A 22173-nucleotide genomic window follows, 5' to 3' on the forward strand; every position below is an offset into this window, starting at 1 on the left:
CTTATTTCCTAGCGCATTCCCAAGGTAATTCTTCCTTCTTCAATACTCGCACAAGCTGCTCTTGCGCTTTCTTTCCCTCGTAAGCTCATAAGCTCACAAACTCGTGCTCAAGAATGAATACATTTGTGCCTTCGTTGCTCCTTATAAGCTTTTCGAATGGTTTGTGAAAATTTCTTCTATTGCAGCAATTGGAAATTATTCTCCTAACTGAAAATATAATTATGAAGTTTATTTTTCTATGGCAAACAATGAATAAAATCACAACTGTAATTTTCACTAACAAAATTCTACAGAAAATATTGGAAACTGAGAAATTCTAGGACACAAAAGAATTTTAATACCGTTATTTGGACAATTTTCCTCGAAAAAACCCAACTTGGGAAAACCAGTGCAACAAATGAGGGTTTTATTATTATTCTTCAGCAGCAAATCTGAGTACAATAATTTGGATGTTCTGCTGGCAACCCAATTTGAGGGAAATACTGGTAAAATTTTTGTGAGGATTTTTCCTCACCCCACAGCTGATTTATGTCCTCGGAACTGCCTCCCCAATGTCACGCAAATCCTTCTACATCAACCTTTGTGTAGAGTTTGTGCAGTCTCTGCTGTAGCTGCCCCCGAAAAATTCTGAAATCAACAACTCCGTCTGGCTCTGGCTTTGGAACTGATTCACTAGCTCATCTATCCAAAATCCAAACCTCCAGTTGCTGAATCACTAGTTCCTCTAGCTAGATCGAACTATTTTGATGTTATGCCCATGTAGTTCTTGTGCAGACCCTCTAGGAATTTCGCACTCCCTCTCACTGCCTCTTTCAAAACTGAAAGACCTCCTTCGGGAATGCCGCTGACCTCCTTTGCCACCTACTTACTCACCCTTTGGCTTAATCTTCTTTGTTGGAACTCTGCTACTAAGAAAATCGAACCGCCTGGACAATTGAGTATCTGCACTGGTGTGTCCTCCATCTACCCATCAACTTCTTCTTACAATTTTTTGTTGGACCTCCAACGGGCAAGATTAAAACTTAATCAAGGGCCACGATTATTTCCCAGTTGATCTGAGTGAGTTTCTAGATGATTCTCACCTTATCTCAATTGATTTTGATTAATTAACCACTTTTCCTGAGTTTAGACAGGAAATATTTAAAAATAGGCTAATAATCTAATTGAGACACTTCTGGGTGGAATTTACACAAACAATTTATGGGTTATGGAGAACTCTCGCGTTTTAGCCTCTCCACAAAGTTTTGAAACTAGAACACCTCTAATGCTACAAAAATTAACACTTCCTCTTAGCGATGAAGGTGTTCTCTCTAGTGTTGCACACTCGGCCACAAAACCCTATCTCTGTACCACCATTTGTCACGCTGCTGATGTCTGGCCACTGTGACTGCTTGCCACTGCCCACCAACCACTATGCAACTCTGATGTTGCATTTGTGCTGCTGCTGAAATTGCCATACTACTACGAACTCTGCATCTGCACTGCAACTCCCTCTCAACTGAGAAGCATCCTAAATACTCTGTACCTACTACTGAAACGAATTCTCCACCATACCCATTTGCTCTCTTAAGTAGACAAACTTAGCTCTCCCTTGAGATTTTGTGAGTATGTCTACAACTTGTTCGTCTGTGGGAACATACTATAGCTGGATCGCTCCACACTGCACACAATCTCTGATGAAATGACATTGTATATCTATGTGTTTCGACCTGTCATGAAACACCAGATTCTCAGAGAGCTTGATGCAACTTTGATTATCACAATAAACATTTGTCGCTTCCATCCTTTGCCTGAACAAGCTTACAAGCAGCTTCCGAAGCCATATAGCTTCACACGTAGCTGTGCTTGTTGCCATATACTTTGCTTCTGCAGAGCTCAGTGCTACTGACTTATGCTTCCTGTTGCACCAAGATACCATCCTTGATCCAATGTTGAAGCAGTACCTAAAGGTACTTTTCCTGTCCACTGAACTCCTTGCCCAATCTGCATCTGTTAACCGACATAGTCTGATGTCACCCCCTTTGGTATATCTCAATCCATACTCGATTGTGCCGTGCACATACCTCAAAATATGTCTCACTATTGTCCAATGCAGTGTTGCAGGAACCGTTGCCCTCCCCAAGGTTCGAAAGGTAGATTCGCGTCCCGTACGGATCCGCCACCAATCGGATCCGTGGATCGTCCAATTTTTGGTGGTTCCTGCAAAATTGGATCCGTGGGGCCCCGATCTGCGGCTCCTACTGCCCGATCTGTGGTTCCTATTTCTCGATTTGCGGATCCGGAAAGGATCGAGTGCTGATTTGTGGACGTTCGGGCGTGTATCCACCGCGGATCATGACCTGATCCGATAGAAGGTGGACGGTTCCGAGGGCCTTTTTTTGTTTCTGGAAATTTCGAACTGTTCTGTGAGGAACTACACTTTCCGAATACTCCCAAGGTGCTCCCTAATGGTAATGTTAAATTCTTAAAGTAAAAGTGACATTCTCCTTTATCTTTCATTTCCATCCTTTTACTTAATTTTTAACATTACTTTGAAATGACTCAGGATGTTTGAGAGTGGTTCCAACCTCATCAGACTTCATATGGAGAAAATAGAATTTCATTCCCATTCAAAATTCAGCAGACCTAACAGTTTTCAGGATCAATGGGATTGTGGCGTTTCATTGGATTATATCATGTATGAGGGCATGTGATTAGCATTTAATGAAGAGCAACAAGCCCTATATGTACCCCCCCAGTGTTGGTGTTATTGATTGTTGAACTCCTTTGTCATGGCCTTAGCAATTATGTACCCTTCACTCAAGTCAAAATCATTGATCAGGCATGTTAAGCTTTCTTTACCATATTATAAGGCTGTGATTAAGCTGTTTGATTAAAATTAGGCAATGTTGACTAAAATCCCTATAGAATTGAAGTAGAGGCAAAGGCTAGACAAGAGAAGAGGAATCTAGATTGTAGATGGTTGATGCTGGAATAATTAATCATTGGTGTACAATGGATGCCATATCTATCTTGATTTATGTAAAAGTATGCATGTTTTCATGTCTTCTACAACTAATTTGGTATTTTGGATGTTTTTTTTAATATAAATGCAAAAATAAAATTATATATATATATATATATATATATATATATAGTAGACGCTTCCGAGACGTTTCACTTCCTAGATTTTTGGAAAATGATGCTTCCGCGTCCCCGCTTCCAAAAAACGTCCCCGTTTCGTCCCCACTTTGTGCAACATTGGTCCAATGTACCCTCTTCGGTTCCACCATAAACTAATTGAGGATATTGATTGCGAAGCAAATATTTGGCCTTGTGTTGACCAGATACATGAGAGAACCGATAAGATGTCTATACAAGGTGGGGTCAATATCCTTGTCAACTGATGCATCTATTTTCTTCCTATTGGTAATCATGGGTGTAGCCATGGGTCTACAATCCTGCATTTTGAATCTCTTCAGAATATCTGTAGCATATCTTCCTTGCCCAAGGAAGATCTCCCCGTCCTTCTGCCATACTTCCAATCCTAGGAAATAGTGCATCAACCCGAATCCTTCATATCAAACTTTGCTGCCAGGGTCCTCTTGCAGTCTTCTATGAGACCTGATGACCCTGTCAAGAAGAGATCATCCACATACAATATTAGGATGAGTGGCCCATCCTTTACCATCAAATAGTAAATGTTGGGATCTGCGTCACTCTTGATGAATCCCATCTGCTGCAAGTAGCTATCAATCCGACCATACCACGCCCTAGGAGCCTGCTTGAGCCTGTATGGAGATTTCATCAGTCTACACACATGAGTGTGTCTCTCCTGAGTCTCGAAGCCCTTTGTCTGTTCTATGTACACTTCTTCCTCTATCACCCTGTTCAAGAATGATATCTCGACGTCCATCTGGTGAATCTGCCACCCCATCTGAGTTGCTAGGGATATAACTGTCCGGATAGAAGTGTATCTGGAAACTAGGGCGAAGGTATCCTCATTATCTATTCCTTCTTTCTATGCCTACCCCTTTGCCACAAATCTAGCCTTGTACTTTTCCACGCTACCGTCTGCAGCATACTTGATCTTGTAGATCCAATGAGAACCTACAACTGAGCTTTCCTCAGGTCTTGGCACCACCTCCCAAATATCATTTGTAATGATAGAATTGTACTCTTCTACCATGGCATCTACCCATACTTGATGTTGTGCTGCCTCCTGAAAGCTGGAAGGTTCCACAACCCGAGCCACCAATGCTTGGTACCTGTCAAGTTGTCTGCGCTCTCTCGTTCATCCTAGGAGCTCCGATGAAATCCTTTGCATCTCTTAATGTCTAACAAACTTCTCTGCTGGTTCAACCACTAGTGGTAGGAGGTTCAACCAACTCCTCCTCATCCTTCCTCTGTTGCTTCGTCTGTTGTGATCTCACAGCCCCCCCTGCACTTGAGGAGATGCTAGTACTAGTTACTGTACTAGATCCCTATGACTATCCCATTGGTAGTCCTACTGGCTGCCCTTGTGGTTGTACCTGCTGCTGGACCATTGGAGCTTCAGCTGACTTATTCTAATCACTTGCAAGCATCTCACAAGATCTTTTGAAAGCTCGGTCTTCCATGAAATTTACATATCATCTCACTACAATCTCCCTATTGCTAGGAATGCAGATCCTATATGCCTTTGAGGTGTCACTATATCCAACGAGGAACCCCTTCTTTGCAGTCTGATCAAACTTGGTGTGCTTCTATTAAGTTATGGTATGTTCTATGCTTATAATAGTTTACTTCTTTTCTTATTATATTCCACCGAATAGCAATCACATGTACATAAAGTAAAGTGCAGATAGAACATTAAACGATCGACAGAAAACAAGCCAAGACAAGAGACACAATATGTGGCGGCTAGCCAGGGACAAACCCCACAATGTGTGGGGAAACCCTTTGATCAAATCTTCTTTTATCTTCAATAATTCAGCAGAGAGAAATAGTACAATAAATCTGATTCATATCAGCGGTAGCAAACCCTAGATCAGTAGCATCAACATTAGCGGCTTCATTATCAAACTAGGGCAGACCATATCTCACAAACCGACAGTCGGATTGACTTCATTCCACCACCAAAAGTTTCGGCTTCCAGAGGAGGTTCAGATGAACCTACAGCGCAGTTCAGATGAGGAGATCTTCTAGGACACACAAGTCAATCTTTACTTCTGCAGTTGCAGCTTCAGTTTCAGCAGTTTCCGGCTTCAAACTAGGGCAGTCGATATCTTGCAAACCGTTCGTTGGATTGACTTCATTCCACCACCAAAAGTTGCGGCTTTCAAAGGAGGTTCAGATGAACCTACAGTGCAGTTCCAAAGAGGAGATCTTCTAGGCGACGCAAGTCAATCTTTACTTCTGCAGTTGCAGCTTCAACAACTTCCGGCTTCACATGTGTGAGAGAGAGAGACCCATTTCAGCGCAGTAGAGAAGAGACTCATATCTGCGCAGTAGAGAGAGAGAGAGATGTGATGAGATGAGTGAGACTAAATGAGGAAAAGTCCTCTTATATTTATACACAACATTGGTGGGTGAATAGATGCGACTGTTGGGCTTCTGAGCCTACATGAGTTGTAGGTCGGCTTGATAATAATTCCATAATCAAAATAAATTCATATCTCCATGAATACTTATCGGAATTGGATGATCTTTATATCAATCCTACACCTCTCGACGAGAGGAATCTAATAAAAATATTATTAGCCATGAATAAGATGACCCACATGAAGTTTTGCCCTGGTTGCCAATTTTAACAGCTTCTCATATGGCACATGGCAATAAGCAATGCTGCCAAAGATCCTGAAGTGACTAGCTTCTGGCTTCTTCCTTGTGAAGACCCCTTCTGGTTTTTTCTTCCCCAATGCTTTATGAGGAGTCCTGTTTTGAATATACACTACTGCATTACATGCCTCCGCCCATAGAAACCTGGGTTGATCCTGGTCATATAACATTGCTTTTGCAGCCCCAACTATAGTTCTATTTTTATGCTTCGCTACTCCATTCTGTTGTGGATTGCATGGAGCTATCCACTCTCTTCTGATGCCTGCCTTCACACAAAAGTCTGTGAAGTCTTTATCAATATACTCTCCACCATTATCTGGGTGAAGTACCTTGATCTTCTTCCCTGTTGCTTTCTCCACGAGAGCCTTAAACTCTTTGAAACAATCAAAGACCTCATCCTTGGTCTTTAAGAAGTAGATCCAGGTTTTCTTGGAATGATCATCAATAAAGGTGACGAAATATTTGGCACCACTGAGAGCCCTAGTGGACGTCGGGCTACAAATATTGAGTGTATAAGTCCTAACACGCCATCTGCTCTATTGTCACTTCTTGGGAATGCTGCCTTAGCATATTTCCCAAGCACGCATCCTCTGCACACATCATCGTGTTCCGTGCCAAGTTCTGGAACACCTGTTATTGTCTCTTTGAGCATTTTGAGTGGTCCATGATGTAAATGTCCCATTCTCCTATGCCATAGCTCATTCAGTTCCTTCCCACTGCTACTGTCATTGCTTACCAGTGCCATTGAAGAATCGATCTGCAATCTATACAACCTGTTGCTTCGAATTCCAATTTGTCTTACCCTCTTCCAGTTCGGGTGTTTGACAAACACCGTCTTCCCTATGAAATAGACATCATATCCCTTATCCTGTCGCTGGGATATTGAAATCAAGTTCATACCCAATCTTGGCACATGTAGTACATTTGTAGCACTGGTATTTGCTCCTGACTCCCTCTGAAAATCGATGGTAACTCTTCCCATTGGAGTACACTTCATTCTGTTTCCTATTGTAATCTGGAAGTCCATATGCTCCTCATTGTAGCTAGAGGAATATTCTCTAACCCCTGTCATGTGAGCTAACGCTTCACTATCTATATACCAGACACCTTGTGAAGCCGAGCCTAATAAGTAATCAAATTTGTCCTCCAATCTAGAAGATAACTCTGAAGCCCCCTGAATGTCAAATTGATCCATGGTCATATTGGAGAAATTACTGAAGACAATTTTTTTTCTATTCCTCTTCCACTTGGTACTGATTTTTCTCTAGCAAACCGCAGCGAAAACCTATTGCACCTAAACAAGGAATCTACTCAGCGAAAATAATTGAGCTGCTGCTCTCTCTGCCTGTTGGAATCACTGATTCTGGTAAGTCAAATTTTTCTGATAACCTATACTAAAAAATCGATTTGCCCAGCAATTTCGTACTGCTTGGCTTAGGCTCCGCGCAGCCCCCAGAAAAAATCGTTCGACTGTTCCCTTTGAATAATTTTTTTTGTCTCCGCTTCTGAGCTTCCTCGTCTGATGAACATGGCTCTAATACCATGTGAAAATTTCATCTATTGTAGCAACTGGAAATTATTCTCCTAAGTGAAAATTTATTTATGTAGTTTATTTGCTATGACAAACAATGAATAAAATCACAATTGCAATTTTCACCATAAAAATTCTGTGGAAAATAAAATACTAGAAATTGAGAAATTGTAGCACACATAAAAGAATTTTAACACCGTTATTTTTGGACAATTGTCCCCGGAAAAACCCAACTTGGGAAAGTTGGTGCAACGAATGAGGGTTTTATTATTATTCTTAAGCAACAAATTTGAGTACAATAATCTGGATGCTCCATTGGTGATCTAACTGAGAGAAATACTAACGAAATTATTGTGAGGATTTTTCCTCACCCAACAACTAATTTCTGTCCCCAGAATTGCCTCCCCAGCTTCATGAAAATCCTTCTGCGTCAACCTCTGCGCAGAGCTTGTGCAGTCTTTGCTGTAGTTGCCGCTGAAATTTTTTTGAAATCAACAACTTTTTTTGTCTCTGGTTTTGGAACTGATTCACTTGCTCATCTGACCAAAATCCCGACCTCCAGCTGCAAAATCACTAGCTCCTCCAGCTAGATTGAACTATTTTGCTGCTATGCCTGTGCAGTCCTTGCGTGAACCCTCTGGGAATTTCACACTCCCTTTCACTGCCTCTTTCGGAACTGAAAGACTTCCTTCGGAAATGCTGCTGACCTCCTTTGCCACCTGCTACTCACCCTCTGGCTTAAATTTCTTTGCTGGAACTCTGCTACTGAGAAAATTGAACTGCCTGGGCAGTTGAGTATCTGCACTGGTGTGTCCTCCATCTACCCATCAATTTCTTATAATCTTTTGATGGACCTCCAACGACCAAGATCAAAACTTAATCAAGGGCCAAGAGTATTTCCCAGTTGATCCAGGTGAGTTTCTAGATGATTCTCACCTTATCTCAATTAATTCTGATTAATTAACCACTTTTCCTAAGTTTAGACTTAGGAAATATTTAAAAATGCTAATAATCTAATTGGGACACTTTTACGTGGAATATCCAGAAATGATTTCTAGGTTATGGAGAACTCATGTGTTTTAGCCTCTCCACAAAGTTTCGAGACTAGAACACATCTGGTGTTCCAAAATCTAACATGGCTAAATTTGGCAAATTATATTTTAGGAATTGATTTTGTCATTGAAGAGTTAACTGAGTTGAATTAACTCATGCAACTCGTCTCATCTCAATTCTAGAACTTGAGATTCAATCACTCGTCCTTTTCCCAATTTAACTTGCACTAGAAGACAACAATTGAGCCTTCCACATCTACACTAGTCAAACTGCTTCATGCACACATCCTAACTTTTAGGAATTCACCCTAAATTTTAGGAACTGGTCTTAATTTTTATGAATTAGCTCTTAACTTATAGGAATTGATTCCTAACTTATAAGAATTTGAGCATGCTAAGGAAGAACTGCTTTTGGTCTCTTTGAGTAAGGCATAAGTCAAAGGAAGATCTTCCTTGCTACTATTTTCAGCAGTCTCTCTTAGCGAGGAAGGTGCTTCCAGAAGAACCTTGTCCCCTTGGATCTGTCTCCGACACTACCACTTTCTCTGTTACTGCAATTGCTCCCTCTGAACTAGAAGACTTCCCTGCTTTCTTATGCAGAACTTGATTTGAAGACCTGTTCTTTCCCACCATGCTCTGCGAGTCTATCACCTCAGTCACAAGTGCCATGTACCCCATGCAACTCTATGGCTGCTTCTTCTGGCTGAAGGTGGTACTAGGAGATCCAACTCTTCTGATTCTCCCCAAACAAATTCTCTACCCGCTTGGCTTGAACTTTCCCTATATTGGGGGTCACCAACTGACTGTCTGCCTCCACTCGCCTTGGGCTATGCTCCTCATCATCTTGCTTGTCAGCCCAACTGCCAACTAGCTTAGACTCAAATTGAGATACTGGCTAAGGCTTCATCTTGAGAGCTCTATTACGCTCTTGCTCAACCATTTCTCTACTCCTAGCTCTCTCTGCCTTGCTGCTCAAGGTTGCACTTGTCTCTACCTGCAACTTGTAGAGATTCTTCACCCTCACACCTATCTGCTTCTTACATCCAGAAGCTAAGTGCTAGAGGTATGTCTTACCTCTCCTGAAGATGATATCATATCCCTTGTCCTCAAGGGTAGCTCATGAAACAAGATTCTGCCTCATTCCTGGAACATAGAGAACATCTCTGAGATGAAGAGGATTACCTGACTCTCTCTGAAAATTGACAATACCAACGCCTCTAGTTGTATATTGACCATCATCTCCTAGCTCAATCTGAAACTACATTTCCTTCTCCTTCAAGTGGCTGAAACTCTTGTTGTTCCTGGTCAAGTGGAAGGATGCTCTTGAATCATTATACCATATACTACTATCTACGGAGTTTGCCGTGCAAGATATCAATGAGAAATCTTTCTCGAACTGGGCAAAAAATGCATCTACCTCTGCTGATGTAGCTACATGATCCGTACTGCGTACTGGACTCCTTCTGCTTAGGACACTTAATGCCATAGTGTCCAAACTCATGGCAGTGGAGGCACTTGATCTTGCTTAGATCCTTCTTCTTGCCCTTTTGACTGGACTCGACCTCTCCTTAGCCCTTCTTACCCTTGGCCTTGCCTGCAAGAGCAAAATTCTCTTGGTCCTCGGTCCTGACTGATCTCCTTTCTATGGTACTCGGCCCTTGTTCCAACTCCCTTTTAGCCTTGCGGCCCTCCCAAAATAGAGTTACAGGAGTCGACCTCCTGCACAAAACTTTGCGGCCTATTCTTGAGAGAATTAACCCACAAAACTATGCACATAATTGTCTAGAAGTCACACTCCAACCCTCCTCCTCAACTTGGCCTAGTCCAGTCACAATAGAGACACCAAAATATTTTCTTCAACTTCGACTAGACTCCTTGAGGCTGCGACTGGTCAAATCTCCTTCTCCTTGGACGTGTTGCACTTGTGATGTGTTGGTCCTTATTTTGATCCATGCTCTGATACCATTTAGAAAATCCACGAAACTCTACAACTGCTAATTTGAAGAATCTGAAAACTAGTTTCTTTTCATATAGACGCATAATTTCTCTACTTAATTTGCAACGAAATAGGAAAACAAATAAATACAGAATCACACAATTCAACAACACAATTTTTCTAAGGAACCCAACTGGGAAAACCCTCTATTTGATTGAGAATCCTATTGAAGAAGAATGAGCAATAGATCTCTTACAATACAATATTGTTTCAATAAAGAATCAATGATCTTCCTGCTTGAACAAAGCTTGAAACAATCTGCAAGACCCTTGATCTTCTTGCCTTCTTGCCTTGCTTGAATGAGCCTGGAATCCTTGCACAAATTCTAGGAAATAAGCCCCTATTTCCTAATGCATGGGATGCTTCCTTGCACTAATGATGATGCACTCACAATTTATAAATCCCTCATTATTATAAATTGATCTCGTTTGTTGATGAACTGGGCTCCTGGATCAACGAAAACAACGACCCTTAATATAATATTCTTTATTTCAAATCAGCTCAACCCTGCATACAAAATGGAGATCTCCTCACGAATAAAATATGCCTTGCAAAACAAATGAAATCTCCTGATAAAATTAAAACCCCAAAATTATTGCCAATCAATATGCTCCAATGAGAAATCCGTAGTGATTCCTCCTTAGATTGGCTAGGGTGTATAGTTTCAAAACTGAAACCAATTTTCCTTAGGGATATGGTTTTTCCCTTCCTTAAGCCACAAGGGCTCAAAATCAAATAAGGGAAATCATCCATCCACCCCTAAAGAATGATCTTGAGTGCCCTTTTATAATTTTTGGCCATCTCAATACCATGGGTAAGTATTCCATGGGTGCCAATACCATGGGTACCAATGCCATGGGCACTAATACCATGTGCAAGTAAATACATAATAATGTGACTTTATAAAGTTCACCTTGTTCTCCTAGCCACATTTTAATCTAATTAAATCAATTGTTTCCCTTGTAGTGATCACTCAGAAAGGGACATGACAATCCTCCCTCCTCGAGATTTCTTGTCCTCAAGCAATGCCATAACCTGCATATCAATACCTGGGTCCCAAATGTACCATTCTGTCACTCCATACCACTATATTATCCAACCATCAATAAATCCCTCGATACTTGGGTCCCAAATATACCACTGTATCATCTGGCCACAAGTGGATCCACTGTAGTGTGAACCATCCCTCAGAATCATCCATGGTAAATCTGAAGGGCATATCTCCTCATGTGCCAGTGGGGGTGTCACTGCAGTGCTAATCATCTGCTCCCTGGAACCCAATCCACCTAATTGAGACATGCTCACCATACCATGCTTGACACTGTGTGATATCAATGCCATCCCACCTAAAAAGTGTTGAAAATTTAAGTAGCTGTGGTTGGTATTGTTCATTGGCAAGCAAAGGAGAAAATTAAAAAATTAAAGTATGACCAAGTCGGCCCCACATGTGCTAATTAGCTCTCCTCACACACATATAAATAGGGCATCATTGAGATTCATTTGGAGTATCATCATCACACAATTTGATCTGCAATTTCAGAGAGACATCACATGTGCGAAGGAGAGAGGAAGCTTCTTTTGACTTGCATTGACTATCTTCTTTGGAGCTGCTTTGGCTTTCTTTGACTTACATCGACTATCTTCTTTGGAGCTGCTTTGGCTTTCTTTGACTTGGGAAACTTAACATCTATTTGAGTGAAGTTTTGACTTTTTTGGAAGGTCGAAGATTGTAGAGACACATTGACTTTGTTTGACTGAGATTTCATCCCTGTTCTAGCTCGTTGACCAGTGTTGACCATGTTGTCACCTGAGGTGTACACCCTAGCATGGGAGATGTTCCCAACCCCACAAGGTAACACTTTGTAAGGTGCAACCCTCAGAGTAGGGGCTGTCACTCTGATCCCTACTCACTCTGTTTAAGCCCTCTCCTAGACAAGCTAAGGGAGGTAGTCCTTGAAGGAAGAAGGAAGGCGAAAACTTGTTGAAGCAACAAGCCCTAGGAGACTATGGGCGAGCCAACTACTTCCCAAGGCAACTTGAATTAAGATTAATTAGCAAGTGTGTTTATTAATGAGCAATGTGTGTCTCGAAAGATAGATTCAATTAGATTGGATTATTTCAGACACTTAAGATTAAATCAAGGTTGCACGAAACGGGGAAACAGGTACGAGTTTCCGAAACGGGAAGCGATACGAAACATGACCTCCCCAAATTTTGGAAACGGGGAAACGCGAATATATATATATATATATATATATATATATATATATTAAAAGAAATATGTGCAATCATAAAGCATATATGATACATTCTAATTTATTACATTATGATAAAATTGTCAATTGTCAATGCATAGACTATAAGTATCTAAATTTACATCACATTTACTCATGAATAATCACATAATGAAAATAGAAATATCCAAAATCAGCCACGAGAAATTTCTAATTTTTTGTCTCGTGGTTGATTGGGAGTCTCCTCCTACATAGTCGAATGACCTTAGTGCTCTTGATTAAATACAAGTTTCATACCCTAGTACCCTACATTCTCTTGATTATTGGGAGTCTCCCCTGCATAGAGGGCTTTGTTCTCTCGATTAAATACAAGTTCCATACCCTAGTACATGATAAAATCCAATGGAAACATTGAAATCCCCCCAATCCTGAAATCCTGAAAAACAGATAAGTCTGCTGGATTTTGAGTAAGATCTAAAATTCTACTTTCTCCATATGAAATCCAATGACGGCGAAACCACTCTCAAACATCCTGAGTCATTTCATGGTAATGTTAAAAATTTAAGTAAAAGGATGAAAATGAAAAATAAAGGAGAATATCACTTTTACTTTAAGAATTTAACATTACCATGAACTGCATATCAACACTAGGGCAAACAAATGTAAGAGATCTACATTAGAAAAAAAAAATTAAAAAACAAATGTTTTTTTGGGGGAAACGTGGCCCGTACGGCCTGGAAATGCGTTTCCGGCCGTACGGCCACGTTTCCATTTCGGGAAACGTGGCCGTACGGCCGGAAACGCGTTTCCAGGCCGTACGGTACGGGGAAACGCGTTTCGTTTCGTTTCCCCTGGCGAAACGCCCCCTAGGACCAGTACCTTACATAACAATGCCCAATAAAATTATGAACCTGCACAACAAATGGAGATCATTCAAGTCACACGATAACCAGTGCTGCAAGGGAAAGTTAGCCTGTTAATTAGAAAAATGAGCATCAAAGGAAGATTGCAATGACAGTAACAATAAATTGCAATTATGGAATTAAGCTCGTGATTCTAATTACCAATATATGTAATGCAAGAACTACTCTAATGAGATGCAAGATGAACCAATTGGATATGCTTTAAAGAGATGCAAAATAAAAAGTGCTTCAACAATGACAAGATAAATTTACTTGAACTAAAATATCCAATTACCATTTGTCAATCAAGATTACAAGATTCAATTATGAGAGACACTTCCATGTAAATAGCAATACTTCTTTATCACTTGTATGTGCCTATTACAATTTCTCTGTTACTTATAAGATTAGAAAATTGGATCAATAGAAGATTATAAGATTTCTTAAACACAATAAAATGAGCACAAAGAGATGAGAGCAATGGGATTGCTAACAGTGAAGTTAGATGACAGAATGCAACAAGAAAAGCTAATTATGCAATGAAATGCAAGAGAAAGGAAACGTAACTAGGGTCTGGTCATGCAAGTATGAGAGATGCAATTATGAAAAATGCAACTAGTGAAGAAATGAGAGAGAGGTTAGTAATTGAACAGGGCTATACTCAAGACACGAGCAACTATTGCAATCTGCTGTCAATATATTTCCGTTTGTCACGATAATGCATGAGAAAACCAATGAAGGACTAATGAATGCACCAGACCTTAAGATATACCAATATTAGTCCACTGATAACAAGAGATTAAACTGCTGTAGCTTTTGTTGATGTATATTTCTGTTTGCACTAGTACTGCATAAATTTATTATTGTAATCTTCATTAGTGATGAGGATAAAACTGATCCTACCAAAAAAGCTACAGGAGGATACGCAGGAATACTTTTTCATTTAAAAAACCTGCGTTTACCTTGCATATCTGACTAAGAAACCACCAGTTAATTTTGTTGATCCTGAGAGCGTGTCAAACTCTGGAGAGGCCTGAACAAGTTCTCCCCGTCCACGGAGTGCTCTCACAGCACAACGATTCCGAAAACATAACCCACACATAACCAGATTACAATTTCGTGTCGCAGTTTTAAAAAAACAATTACGGTTCTGTGTGGATTCGTGGGCCACCAAATCCTTAATACGATTATCTTAAATCTGGTTGCATTATAATGTGAAACGTTTAAAAAATGCAAGGATTTCTTCCCATATTCAACGCGCAGGTGTGTTTGTTTAAAAACAAAAAACAAAATACCTGGAGAACGCACCAGCATTCAATTCATTAACCCACGCTGCCTGAGTACGCACCAGCATTCAATTCTCCACGCACCAACAGCTCCACGCACAACAGGCAATAAAATCCTCTACGCGCACCAGGCAATACAAACCTCCACGCACCAGCATTCAATTCTCCAATCAAAGCGCACAGCAAACGTACCGCATGGTCAAAGGCTTCAGGTATACGTAGGCTGCACAGGGTATACACAGCAGTGCGCAAACAGCTCCCTCAGCGCTCCACGTATCAGATCACTTACACACACGCAGCGCCTCCAGTCAGCTCCTCCAGGCAGCACCTCCAACATGCTCTGATACCAATTGTCGGAGAGATGCACAGCAAAATTAAATAAACAAGATAACACAGCAGAAAAAGATCAAGCACATAAGACACAAGAATTAACGTGGTTCACCCAACCAATCTGGGCTACGTCCACACAACAAAGGCATCGGCAATTTATTAATCCAAACAGGAGATTACATAATGAAAACCTCATAAAACTCTCATCCTCTTAGCAAACCATCCGAATGGTTGCCTGTTATATAGCATAGAGAATCTAACAGCCTCATTAACTCACTCACATCAAATATAGGAGGCATTAACTCCCTCCCAACAACCTGGAGCTAATCTAGGAACTGAATTTCTATTGTTGTCATCAGCTGAGATTTTTCCTATTTTGCTCCAAAACAGAAAATCTCAACAGGTTAGACAAGCTTGTGCTGGATTGTTGAATGCTAACTAGGTCAAAGCTCAAACTAGGAGAAGGAGAACTTGTTGAGGCTAATCCAGAAAATGGAAGAGTCTATCCTAGGAGGAGAATGGCAGAACAAACCCCATTGGAATTAGAATCTCAGTTCATGGACAGTTTCATGACCATGAGAGCCATGGTGGAAGAGATATATCGAGAATTCAAGAAGGGTCGAGGTGAAAGCACTTCGACACCCAAACAAGACAAGGGAGTAGAGGAACCTTCTCTAGATGCCCCAGGGGGCGAAGGGAAAGGGGAAAAGACTCCTCCATCATCTCCTCCACCATCACCTCCATCATCCTCATCTCCTAGCCTTGAAAAGCAAAAGAAGAAAACATCTTTGCTTAAATTAGATGTAAAATTTGATTTGCCAATATATGACAGATTGATGTATATTGCAGGGTGCAGAACATTGATTCAGAAAGGAGAAAAATTCAGTTGGCTAGCCTTTGCCTTGGAGGAACTGCCCTAGTGTGGTGGGAAGGCAGGACACAAGCTGATTTGAAGAAGCATGGTAAAATTCTTTCTACCTAGAGTGAATTTGTTTCTGCCATTAAAAAACAATTCTATCCACTAGCTTCTATGCAGCAAGCAATGATGAGTTGGCAAACTCTTCGCCAATTAAAGGGCCAAAGTGTACAAAGCTATACCCGGGAATTTAAAAAAAGAGCTTTAACTCTAGGCATTTCTCTAGACTCACCTGAAACTTTGTTGAAGTATATAGGTGGTCTGCATAGTTATTTAAGGCACACCATTCTCATGTTTAACTCCACTAGCCTAGATGATGTATTAGTTCAGGGTACACATCTAAAGGCTAGAGGCAAGAATGTGAACCCAGAGATTGGGGGATCATCAAAACCCTCTGAAAGCAAGAACAAGGAAAAGAGGACGCTGAAATGGAAGGAGAGCAAGGCAAACGCTGTACAAAAAGAGAAACCTTCATGCACTCACTGCAAGGAGGGACACGATGATGAACACTGCTGGTCTTTGCATCCAGAGCTGAAACCCAAGAAGTTCGGTGGTAAGAAGAAGAAGACTGCTGCTGCTATTCAGAAAGACTTGGGGTCAGACTTAGGTGATGAAACAACAGTTACAGCCACAGGTATAAAAAGTAAAAATGCTGAAGCATCTACAAGTAATTCTGCACAATCTATTGATAATGAAGATAATGAGAGGAAAATACATGAGCTTTTTCATATTAGAGTTATTTCCAAGCACCAAAAGATTGATACTTTATTTGATAGTGGATCACAAGTAAACTTCATTTCTGAAGCAATTGTAAAGAAGTTGGGACTACTAACCACACCTCACAAGAAGCCATATCCATTAGGTTGGGTATGTGATAAAGCAAAGCTACAAGTGACTAGACAATGTAAACTTAGGTTTGCTATTGGGTCAACATTTGTAGATGAGGTTGAGTTAGATATAGTTCCCTTGGATATATGTGGTATTGTTTTAGGAAGTCCTTACTTGTATGATAGAAAAACCATTTTCTATAGAGCTGAAAATAAGTATCAACTCACTAAAGATGGAATAGAATATATTGTAAGAGCTCATAAACTCAAAAATAATTACTCTCTCATAAACTCAGGGCAGATGAAAAGAATTGTAAATTCATGCAAGCAATTTTTACTAATGGTTGTAAAGGAAAAGAACCCTGACAAAACCAATGTATTTGAAGGCTGTGATGCTAAACAGAAAGCTGATTTAGATAAAGTTGTTTCAGAATATGATATCCTATTTCAAGAACTTAAAGGTCTGCCACCCAAAAGGGAAATAGTACATGATATTCATTTGCAGCAAGATGCTCCATTGCCTAACATGAGAATGTACAGGTTATCCGCTTTAGAGAATGCAAAGATTAAGAAACAGGTACAGGAGTTGCTCGATAAAGGGTTCATAAGACCAAGCACATCACCATGTGGATCTCCAATTGTGTTGGTGAGAAAGAAAGATGGTTCGTGGAAGATGTGCATTGATTATAGAGCACTGAATAAAATAACGATCAAGAATCGTTATCCTCTTCCTCGCATTGCTGATCTATTAGATCAGCTGAAAGAAACAGTTTACTTTTCCAAGTTGGACTTGCGTAGTGGCTATCATCAGGTCAGAGTTACAGAACAAGATGCATGGAACACTGTTTTCAAGACAAAGCAAGGGCTGTATGAATGGTTGGTTATGCCTTTTGTCTTGACTAATACTCCTGCCACTTTCATGAGAGTTATGAATGATGTACTCCGACCTTTTATTGATGATTTTGTAATTGTATATTTAGATGACATTCTTGTTTTCAGTAAAACATGGGAAGAACATTTGAAGCACGTAAAGCAGACTTTAGATGTTTTGAAAAGAGAAAATCTCTATGTTAAGTTATCAAAATATGAATTTGGCAAAACATCTTTAAATTATTTGGGTCATATTGTAGGGGGTGGCGAATTGAAGATAGATCCCTCTAAGGTTGAAGTCATTGTGAACTGGCCTAAACCCAAATCTGGTACAGAAGTTAGGAGCTTCCTAGGAGCAACACAATATTGGAGAAAGTTTATTGCCAACTTTTCCTTGATTGCAGCTCCCTTACATGCTTTAACAGGATTGAACAAGGTGTTTCAGTGGGGAGGCAAACAGCAGAAAGCCTTCGACACCTTGAAAGAAAAAATTATTACAGCACCAGTACTAGCACTGCCAGATCTTCAACGACCATTTGAGATTGAAACAGATGCCAGTGACTATGCCATGGGAGCAATGTTGATGCAACACGGTAAACCCATATGTTATCATTCTAAGACATTTACTTCTGCAATAGTTAATTAACCCACATATGATAAAGAATTGTATGCATTAGTACAGAGTGTGAAAAAGTGGAAACATTACCTAATGGGCAAAGAAACAATTATACATACAGATCATCAACCACTTCAGTATTTACACTCACAAACTAAATTGCAGCAATCAAGACACTATAGGTGGATGGGTTTTCTACAGCAGTTTCATCTTGTCATTAGATATAAGAAGGGCATACACAATAAGGTTGCAGATATGCTATCAAGACCAATCATAAATGCATCTACTATACTTAAGCATAACTCAGTATTGCATGAAAGCTACATTGAACAATATGCTCAAGATGTAGATTTTAAAGATGTATATGCAACTTTAAGTCATGGCAAACAAGTAGAAGAATTGGATTATCATGTTAAGGACCAACTTTTATATCATTTGGGAAAGTTATGCATTCCTCAAACTGAAAGAGTTAATATAATCCGAGAAGCACATACTTCTTTAATATCAGGTCATTTCGGTGTAAGTAAAACAGTTGCACAGTTGCAAAGGCTCTGTTATTGGCCAAGAATGCATCAAACAGTTTCTAGATATATTGAAGGGTGTACCATGTGTGCTACAAGCAAGCCCAGTAATAGAAAATTAGGCTTGTACACTCCACTTCCAGTTCCTTCTCGTCCTTGGGAAAGTGTTTCCATGGACTTTGTGGGGGGATTGCCAAAGTCTAGAAAAGGTCATGATTATTTATATGTTATTGTGGATAGGTTCAACAAAATGTGTATTTTAATATCTTGTAACAAGTAGATTACAACTGAACAAACAACAAAGTTGTTCTTTCAGCGTGTATGGGTTCATTTTGGGTTACCCACTTCCATTGTATCTGATCGAGATTCCCGATTTGTTGGGAAGTTTTGGTCAAGTCTATGGGAGATGATGGACGCCAAATTGAAGAAGAGCACAACATTTCATCCACAAACAGATGGTCAAAGAGAGGTGGTCAACAAGACAATGTTCCAGTTGCTTAGGGGCTATTGCAGCAAGCATCCCAAACTTTGGGATGAACATTTCTGTTATGTGCAACATGCTTACAACTGCGCCAAGCACTCTTCTACACAAAGATCTCCTTTTGAGACTTGTTTTGGTTTTACACCAAAGTCTCCCTTGGATTTTGTCTTTGAAAAAGACATAGCAGTTGATGGATACAGTGATGTGGACAAAGCAACCAAGTTCATTGAACGGATCCAAGAAATTCACCAGGCAGTACAGGAACAACTAGAAAGAAGCCAGACCAAGTATAAGGCAAGGCATGACAAGCATCGAATTGAGCATAACTTCCAAGTTGGTGATCAAGTCTGGCTGTACATCAGCAAAGACAGAATGCAAGGTGAAGGTAAGAAGCTGAAACCAATAAGGTATGGGCCTTTCAAGATACTTGAGAAAATTGGTGAAAACGCTTTTCGCCTTGATTTGCCAGCTTACATGCACATCTATTCAGTGGTTAATGCAAAAAACTTGAGACTGTTTGAACCTTCATTGATTGAAGATCCCGAAGAGCAAAGTCAGTTGCCTTCTATTGATGATCTGTTGCCTGAATATCTCAATGAGTTGCAGGAAGATACAATTCTGGACAGGAAGGTGAGAACTACGCGCAGAGGGGATGTTGAGTACCTCAGAATCGGACTCAAAGGTTCAAAACCAAGCAGCGCACGATGGATAGAGATTGGACAAGTGAGGAAGCTGTATCCTCACTTGATCGATGCTTAAAAACCAACTTTTGGTGGTCTAAAAGCTTTTTCAGTGGGAAGGCGTGATCCAAAATGGATCCTAAAAACCCTCTAAGTCTTCAAAATAAAAAAACTATCGCAAAAGGAAAACCTTCACAAAAGGCGGATTACATTATTGGGAGCGAAAAACATGAAGAAACAATGGAAAACAGGCCTATCGGATGTCAAAAGAACGACGCACAGGAGCCGTTGGATTTGGCCGATCAACGGTCTAGATCCGATCGGCATATCACAATCGGAGATGGCAAGCGGAGGCTATCGGAGGCAATCATGTGAAAGTTGCGACAACGATCAGCGCGGGTCAACGAGGACCGTCGATCAAGCACGCAGATCGACGACCCAGGTTAACTCACAATATCGCATCAGCAAAATACAAAGGAGCGCTTACCAAAGCCCCGGGGACTATGCGATGTACGATTGCAATATCGCAATATCGCATCAGAGCAATGCAATGGAGCGGGGCCGATAACAAATGCGACTGCGATAGTCAGACCCGATAGGATTATGGATGAAATTTCATATGTTTTGAGTTCCGGAAAACGGGTTTTTCTGTGTATTTCGCATTTTCGTTAAATAAACGAAATGCAAAGGAAACGCGCCCGATGTGATGAATCCGGACCCGAAAGGGTTTATATACGCAACGATATATGTTTTGAGTTCCGAAACGAGCGGGATTTCGGGCGGGCCTTAGGCAGTAAGTGGTATTGGCTGGGCTCCACCCGAGCCCATACACTGGCCGCCATGTGGCTAGGCGCCGGAGAGAGAAAACCACCCTTTTCGGGCGGGTAATCTCCGGGCGCATAAGCCACCCGAAATCGATAATAACTGTTGGATTGACGATCATTTGCGATAACGCTCAAAGACGGATCCGAAGGGATTATGGCGTGGAATTGATAATATTTCAGGTTCGATAAACCGCGTTTGGGCGGATTTTCCCGTGTTTTAGAGTATTTTTCAGTGTAAATAGAGAACGGCCATTTTTGGGATTTCAAGGGCGCCGATGGTCCCTTACGTTACAGAACAGGTGGCCACCATCCCCGAAGGCGTTTAGCAATGATTGCTAACGCTTAGAGGGGGATTTGAGCGGACAGAGGCCGGGAGCTAGAAAGCCCAGAAGAGGAAACGAACAGACAACGTTGATTGGCTTTAAAGCCACAAAATGACAGAGATAGAGGCAAGCAGTGCTGAGACAGAGCAAAGACAGAGACAAAGAGTGAGAGGGAGAGTTTGTGTACTCAGAGAGGCTAGAGGGATTCAAGCAAACTCCTGTTGTTTGTATCTGTTGTGTTGAGACTCAATTTGAGCTCACATTTTGTAAAACTTTGCTCTTGAAGACATAATAGAGAGGTCGCCACTAAAGGCTGGACCAGGAGACGTAGCCCAAGAGTTTTGGCTGAACTCCATATTAAACTTGCTGTGTTATGTGTGTTTGTCTATTATGTTTCTCTATCTGCTCATTGTCTATATTATTCGCAATCTTATCGATCCGTTGCACTAAGTAATATAGTCAAATCCATGCACATGAGTTTGTAATACCTTAAAAAGTAATCTAAGATCTCATTTTCAGATCATTCACTTAATTTGAGCTACATCCGCGAAGAAACAACCAGTGCTTCCTTTTCTATTATCCAGCAAAATGAAGAGATACAACCTACAACAAATCTGCTGTAATTTCCTCTTCACTCTCTCATAGTCTCCTCTCTCTTTCTTGCACGGAATAATATTACACAACTGCAATACAATTCCTTCATATAAACCGTGGGTTGCCTTCCAGAGCCAAAAACCTTAAATTAACATAGCTTCTATAGTCAGATCTTCCACCTAATGAATGGCTTAGATTGATTACGAAATTACAATATTTTAGAAGGCAATTTTTCATCTAATTTTTCCTTTGGGGGCGCTGCCACCCCACACCCCCTCGTCAGCGATTGGGATTCAACCACGACTGAAACAAAGCCTCTAAACAATTAGGAAGATAATCAGGCTCCATGCCCAACAATTTCTTCAACCTCTATCACAATTCCTTAGCCACC

At 40.7% G+C, this 22173-nt stretch overlaps 1 protein-coding gene across 4 annotated transcripts in view; it reads left to right on the forward strand.

Annotated features, from left to right (window-relative positions):
• Nucleotides 1–22173, forward strand: part of LOC149262980 (Holliday junction resolvase MOC1, chloroplastic-like) — a 388021-nt gene that overhangs the window by 41791 nt on the left and 324057 nt on the right. The gene's annotated exons all lie outside the window — the stretch shown is intronic.

This window comes from Pinus tabuliformis, chromosome 6, assembly GCF_031772625.1.
Source record: "Pinus tabuliformis cultivar Carrire ecotype Pingquan chromosome 6, CPIR1, whole genome shotgun sequence".
Taxonomy (NCBI): Eukaryota; Viridiplantae; Streptophyta; class Pinopsida; order Pinales; family Pinaceae; genus Pinus; species Pinus tabuliformis.